The 7,923-nt window shown below is 35.8% G+C and overlaps 1 pseudogene; it reads left to right on the top strand.

Moving 5' to 3' along the window:
- Positions 1-6,057: 6,057 nt before the first annotated feature.
- Positions 6,058-6,654, top strand: LOC122489667 (annotated as a pseudogene).
- Positions 6,655-7,923: the final 1,269 nt, after the last annotated feature.

Consider the following 7,923-nt stretch of genomic DNA (forward strand, 5'->3'; position numbering starts at 1 on the left):
ACAGAGAGCGAGAGAGCAGGAGAGAGCGCACACGAGTTGGGGAGGGGCTCAGAGAGAGGGAGAGAGAGGTCGCAGGGTTGATCTCACAAATTGTGAGATAATGATCTGAGCCCAGATCAAGAGTCAGATGCTTAACCAAATGAGCCATTTAGGTGCCCCAGTAAGGAGAATCTTTAGGCAAGGGAAGACGAACACCTGGAACACCAATATTAAAAAAAAACAACAACACAAAAATTGAGGATATCAACATTCTGCAGGGAAAAGGGTAAATGAGAGAATCTTTAGAAAAATGAGAACTGAGAAGACAAGGCTCAGATTTTCAAGTGGATGTATTTCAAAAGATACACACTTGATGAGCATTCAGAATCTAGACAGAAAAATGCATGGCAAACCAAGTGTTTCTTGTCCATTTTGAATTAAATTTTGAAATATGAGCTGCACGATTACATAAATCTCAAAGAGAAGTTATAAGTGTTAGATTATTTAAAATTTGTGAAATCTTAAGCACAGTGTTTACCATACAGTAAAACTACATGAATTCTTTTTTATTATTTTTATCTCAGTTGGTCCTTGCACAATCCTAAGACATGCATACTACTATTATTCCCTTTTCATGTGTATTTCTTAAGGTTAAGTCACTTTTTTGGAGAAACTACATGTCCTCACTGAATACAGACTTGGTGAGACTCTCTTTGTGGTGACTACCCCTCCTCTGGCTAAGGGGTGATGGCAACATAAGCTGGTTTCCTGAGAAGCATTCTTCCTTGATTTTGAATTAAAACTTTTTTTTTTTGAACATTTATTCATTTTTGAAAAAACAGAGAGAGACAGTGTGTGAACAGGGCCGGGGTAGGGAAAGAGAGAGGGAGACACAGAACCTAAAACAGACTTGGGGCTCAAACTCACAAGCCATGAGATCATGACCTGAGCTGAAGTTTGGCACTTAACCAACTGAGCCACCCAGGTGCCCCTGATTTTGAATTTTAAATGGTTATAAGAACTCTTGGAATTTATCCACATTGAACCCTGAAGAGGGTGACCTGAATCCCTGGTACATACCCTGGTTTCTATGCTAAGACTGGTTCTTGAGCTTTATTTTAATTCTTGAGCTACCCCATACCTTTCCAATATATTCTGTCATTTCCATTTGGTCCAGCATTGCTCTCTGATCGGGTGAGGGGACTAGCATGCACTGGTGGGAACAGTGCCAAGGTTGCTTTTGCTGATTCTGAACTGGTCCAGGAAAAGCTAATGTGGTAGAATTCTTTGTCTTGGGAAAGAGAGGATTTGAATGGTCCCATACAGACATGAGACTTGGCTTCCCTAGTACAATTAAACCATGCGACAAAGGTGGCCCCAAATGTTTTTCATCCAATTATTTTGTGTTATCAGAGTAATAATTACCTGTAGGGTCTGTAGCATTCATTTGAGTGCCTATGTTCACCTTTTAACTTTCTTTGTAAATTTTTATAAGATTGGCTGAAAATTCTGTTTGTAAAGCTGAACTATATTTCCTCTTATTATGCCCAAATATTATTGACTACTTAAGAGGTGATGTCTTTTTCTACCTATCATGACCTGCCATATTCTAGCTTTGCTATGTGTATCCAAAGTTATTTTCGACTATTCCCCACCAGATTCAGTTGTTTTGTTTTCTTGAACACCTGCTTTTCTGTTCCATCCTACATGTGTTTGCTCATGCTGTTTCTTCCACTTGAAATGCTCTCCATCTTCCACTTCATCTTTCAAAATCCTACACCTTTAAGTCTCAAGTGGTCCTCTTTCCTTTTATGCCAATCCATGTTGACTTCTCTCTGAATTCCTATTGCTCTTACAATCAGCACTTCAACAGTATAGCAATTATTTCATGTGTGGGTGTTTAACTCCTACCTGAATGGTAAGATTCAGGTACACAGTGATGGCTTCTCCTCCAATATTTCATTATCAAAAGTTATAAACTTAAAAAAGTTAAGGAAATTTAACAGTGTGAACCATCATATACCCACCTAGATCCTACAATTAACATTTTGCTATATTTGCTTTATCATATATATATTCCTCTACCCATCCACCCACCCATCCATCCATCCATCCATCCATCCACCATTTTACCTTACTTTTTTGTGAGATATTACAAAATAAGTCGCAGAAATCAGTGTATTTCACCTCTAACACTTTAGCATGTTTATCACTAACTAGAGTGAATATTTCTTTATGGTATTTTTGTCATTAACATTTCTATACTCCATAGTACACAGCAGAGTATTGACCATATCATAGAAAATTAATTTATTCACATTGGGTTGAATTCAGACATCACTTTGAAATCCATTAGAAACTAATAGTATGGAAGCCAAGGTAAATAGTCTCTGGAGCCTCAGAAGCATATATAGGTGGGTGTGTCTCATGGAGTTGTAGAAGAGATCACCTACATGTAGTTTGTACTAGCCCAACTTGTGACCTGTCAAATATAACATAAGGGAATGTTCAGGCAAACTTTCAGGAGGCAGTTGGCTGAGAGATCAGATAGGCCACCATCTGACTGACTGAAGTTCTAACATGAGTGCTGCTCTTCTGTGTGCTTAAGAGGCAAAAGAGGGACAATCTAGTTTATTGAAAGATATTGAAATGAGGTGATAAAATAGGCATGAAAGGCTAAAAAGTGGGTTCACACGCAGCAATCTGTGGAAGTCTTCCCCAGTGTACCCAGCTGGGAGAAGCTTCAACTCCTTTTCAGAGCAGCACATGCTTCAAATAGACAATTTGAGACCAAGCAGATAGATCTGTGAGGAGGCTGTTCTCCCGAACATGTGCAAGTAGTAAGCTTCTGACATCTTACTAGGGGAAATATAGTGCTTCTCAAATTTGGTAGCTCCTTTTAAAATATGTCATTACAGAAGTCATTATTCACCCAGACTTCTTCCTGTAACTGAGGTATATTTATATCTATATCCGTATCCACCTCTATATGTATATTTATATCCACAATACATTCCCTCATTCTTCAATTGACAGGCTTCTTCTCATCCATGTATCTCTGATCATCCTCTTTGGAGAGTTCCTTGTGAACATTTTATTTAAAAAGGAGGCCCATTTATCCCATTATACTCTATCTCTGCACTCTATTTCATCTGGGACACATCACAATTACTAACTACATATTTGTTTACTTATTTCTTACCTTTCCACCACAGTAGACTAAACATTTATAATGGTAAAACCACATATTCCTTTTCTCCTATATAATTAGAGGATATCAGAGTACCTGATCCACAGAACACTCCTAATTAAATTTACTGAATCATATATACTGAAAATACATGAACAGAGAAAAAAAATGTTCCAGTGTTATTCTAAATGTCCTTGTTGTATTTGGCCCCCACCCTGGCCCTCTTCCTTGTGCATTTCCAAATACTGCTATTTACCTTGGCCCCTTGACTTGGAGTTTCACTCAGACTTGATTTTTTGGACACTGCCACAACTTACATACTATCTACCCCATATCTGAAAACTCCCATTTGTTTAGCATGCTGCTCTCAGCTAGAGGTTAGGAGAAAATTATATCTGATGGAAGAAATTGACCACAAGCTGTGAATGATTGAGAACCTAACTTAATGTGTTAAATCTCCTGAGGACGTTTGTGCATTACAAGAGTGGTAAACTTTTGACAATGTGACTAAGCAACTTAAATAATTTTAGGCACTTTGTGCAAAAAAGACCTAAGGATTTAGTTGACTAAAGGTCTAATCTGAATGGTCTGAAAACTGAGAAAAGCTGATTCATTCCTCTTTGAGTGCATTTGGATCACTTATACAGGGAATGCTGCGTTCCACTGTCTGTGACAGCTTATAAGGTAGCTGATATGATGAAGTGTGTAGAGAATAATCAGGATAGTGAGGCTCTCCCAAGTCATATCAGTTGGGGAATGGTTTAAGGGCTGGAAATATTTACCTTACAGCAGAAAAGAATTAGCATAGATAAATAAGCTTATTTCATTCATTAGAAAAATATCTCCTGAATATATACTACATGCTAGTTCAAAGTTAAGTTCTGGGAAAAAATAGTGATTAAAAACAAAAATAGTCCTGCTCACAAAGAGCTTAGACTCCATGGTTAAGGAACTACTTAAGGACTACTATTAAGTTGAAAAGCGAATAGACTTATGGATTTATGGATTTATGCTTTTTCTTTTTCTTTTTCTTAAAAGAGCATATAGAGGGCCAATGCATGAAAAATTGCATGAAAAATATATTTACTTAAAATAAGTAAATCTCAAACATCAAGACAGCCTGCAAACATGGAAGAAAATGCTTTCTGGGATAATAAGTTCTCATTGTTTGTAATATTTAGTCAAACTATCAAGGTTCAGTGTGGCTGTAGATGAGAATCCATATGCATTGAGGTAAGAAGCAGAGACTTGCCCACAGATCTCTAAGATCTACGATTCTTAGTCAAGATCACAAATTTTCACTTATGATGACCAGAGAAATGAGCATGATAGTTCTTGTAAAAAGAAGTACTTCAGGTCAAGCTTAGAAAAAAGAGCCATTTGGTTTGGATTTCTTGCTCCTTTCACAAAGGAAAGGGTAAAGAGTTCTGGGGTCTGCCATAATGGATAAACAACTGATAACTCTTTTCTCCATATGTAATAGGAAGTAAAATATAAAGGAAAAAGGTAAGGTAGCAGTATTTTACCTATAAAAGTAGACATAGAGATGGGTGCCAGAGAAAGAGTGCCAAACATGGACTCTAGTTTTAACTTTGGTATATTTCCTTCAGTCATGTGACTCCAAGAAAGTCCATTTTTCCCCTAGGCATAGAGTTTCCTCAGCAGAAAAATGAGAGGTTGAACTATGTTTTTTTTTTCATTTCTTTTTTTAAATGATTATTTATTTTAGAGCGAGACAGAGAGAGAGAGAGAGAGAGAGAGAGAGAGAGAGAGAGAGCAGGGAGGAGCAAAGAAAAAGGAACAGAGGATTTGAAGTGCTGACAGCCGAATGATTTAGAAAGCATTAAATATATTTTTTGTAAGGATGTATAATTACGTATTTTGGACCATTAAGGTAAACTTTTAGAAATAAAATTGACATCCTTTCAATGGTTCAATTAAAACTACCCCATATAATCAAAATATGACTCTTCTGATTCCTGAATCTAGCAATAAATCCAGCAATGAAAACTCATTTAATAAGCACTGAGACATATTTTTGATCAACTCCCATATGCTATTTTGAAGCAATTATTCTCTCAAATAATAAATATTACTGTAGTTCATATTCTTCTGTTTTATTCTATGAAATGAATGTCTTAGATCCCTTTAAACAAAACTGGTGATTCTAGAGACAGTGCATATCTAAAGACTACGATATTTTTGCTTGAGAAAAATCTGGAAAATAATATATTAGTCTGTGTAAATCTTTTAATTAGAAATATTCATTCTAATATAACATCCCTCCTCTTATTAGACAGGAGGAAATTGTGTTGAACTTTCCTGCTTTTAAGAACTTAAAAAAAAAGTGTCTATGATAGAATATAATTGACCTAAGTAATTTTCAAAGATAAAAGTATCCTTTCTAAAAGCTTTTTGTACAATACCTAATAATTATAGCCTAATGAATTTTAAGTAGCAGAATGCCATGGCTTCTTCATAATAGCAAATACATTAAAAATTTGACTTGCAGTAAGTATAGCAGCATATAATTCATAACCATCTTTAAAATATCTTTAACTTTACCATACTTATGTAGGCTAAGTAAAAATAATTCCATCTACCCCTTTGTTATATCCAGAATTGACAGATGGTATACTGATTCTATTTTTCTTTCAATATAGCATCACAATTAGAACATAATTTTCACTAAATTTTATTTTGTGAAATTCCCTGAGAGAAAATGGTAATTGCATAAGGCAAAATTGAAAATAGAAAATGAAGAAAAGTTTTAGACTCGTATACTTTTAATTTTTACAATTATCAGGGGAGTTTTCAAAACTGCTATGTTCACTAATTTGATGAAGCATCTTTTAGAATTGAAAAGTTAGGGAGTTTTTGGTGTGTGTTGTGTGCTCATTCCATGAGGACCTGGTACTCTTTTGTGAAGTGGTAGCTGAGGAGACTTATGCCCTCACCATGGCTGATGAAAAGCTGAAGGAAGGAGTCAAGACTGAGAACAAGGATCATATTAATTTGAAGGTGGTTGGGGAGGATGCTTCTGTGGTGCAGTGCAAGATTAAGAGGCATACACTACTTGCTTAACTAATGAAAGCCTACTGGAAAAGACAGGGTTTGTCAAAGAGGCAGATCAGATTCTGATCTGATGGGCAGCCAATCAATGAAACAGACACACCTGGGGGCGCCTGGGTGGCTCAGTTGGTTGAGCACCCGACTTCGGCTCAGGTCATGATCTCACGGTCGGTGGGTTCAAGCCCTGCGTTGGGCTCTGTGCTGACACCTCGGAGCATGGAGCCTGCTTCCGAGTCTGAGTCTCCCTCTCTCTCTGCCCCTCCCCCACTCATGCTCTGTCTCTCTCTCTCAAAAATAAACATTAAAAAAATTAAAAAAAAAAAAGAAAAGAAACAGACACACCTGTACAGTTGGAGAGGGAAGATGAAGACACAACTGATGTGTGCCAGCAACAGACAGGAGGTATCTACTAAACAGGGAACCTACTACTTTACTCTAGCACTCTGTTCCTCCAGACCAAGAAGACATTCTCAATGAGAAAATGGCAATTTCTGACTACTATAATTTTCTCTGTTCTTTCACTTCCCCCTTCTCCATTCAATTATTGTATATAAAGTAGCTGTGTATGTACACAAGCATATTGTATTTTTTTGGACAAATGTACAATGGTATGTTTTGACCATTATCAAATAGAGCCAGGATGGAGAAACTACTGGTTCTCTGAAAATACCCTCTTTCTCCATTAGAAGCATGCTCATTCAGCTCTCATCTTGATGTTCTAGTTATTTGGCTCTCACTGTTTAACAAAAAAAGAACAACATAAAAATACTTGCATACCTTGTTCAACTGGAGAATTTTAATGTTTTTCATTTATCATTGTAAAACCAAGGACAATTTTATAACTTTTTTGTATGTAGATGTTACATGTAGGGCAGTCTGACTTTAAATAGGTATAAATTACTCTAAAAGAAATGAATACTACAAGTCAAGCATCTTGTTGTTTAAATAAACCTCTTGCTTAAAAAAAGTTTTTAATATGTCTGAAAGGTTTCATGAATTATGCGAAGTATGAAATATTTTTCCTACACTTACTGCCTCGTTAGAGTCTGGAATCAGACTTTCTTAGTAAAAACTGTGTGGTTTCACAGTACCCTCAGGCTCTGTGTACCAAGTTTCTTCTTTAGAATGAGTGTAATAGTACCATCCTGGCTGGACATTAGGAATAAGTAATTAAATCTAGGTAAAGAGCTTAAAAGTGTGCATGTAAGGTAGTAAGAGCTTAATTACTGGTATTTTATTATTAATATCATCATTTAAACATTTTTTTAAAGAAAAAATGAGAATCAATACCTTCTCCATCTAATCTTGAAGGCCGTCTACTAATGCCATTCTTTTTTTTTTTTTTTTTTTTGGAACAAAACTTCTGGAGTTCTCATTAGGCTTAAATCAATTAAGACTTACATTCTAATTTCTCATATGAACATTTTATTACTTGTGGATTTGCTTATGTCAAACCTGTTAAATAATCTAAATAAATAATAATAAATAATAATAAACCTAAATAAATAATAATAAACCTTCTAAATAATCTCTCTAAGAAGCTAAGTTTCCAAGGCCTTCATCTACTTAACTGATCTCCATTAGTAATATTTCCATGATGAAGTCTATCTAATTGTTTTTCTTCTACTTGTCACATACTCAAGCTTTACATGCTTATTTGGTTTTGGAGATGAGGTAACTGT

Source organism: Prionailurus bengalensis, chromosome B2, assembly GCF_016509475.1.
Source record: "Prionailurus bengalensis isolate Pbe53 chromosome B2, Fcat_Pben_1.1_paternal_pri, whole genome shotgun sequence".
Classification (NCBI taxonomy): domain Eukaryota; kingdom Metazoa; phylum Chordata; class Mammalia; order Carnivora; family Felidae; genus Prionailurus; species Prionailurus bengalensis.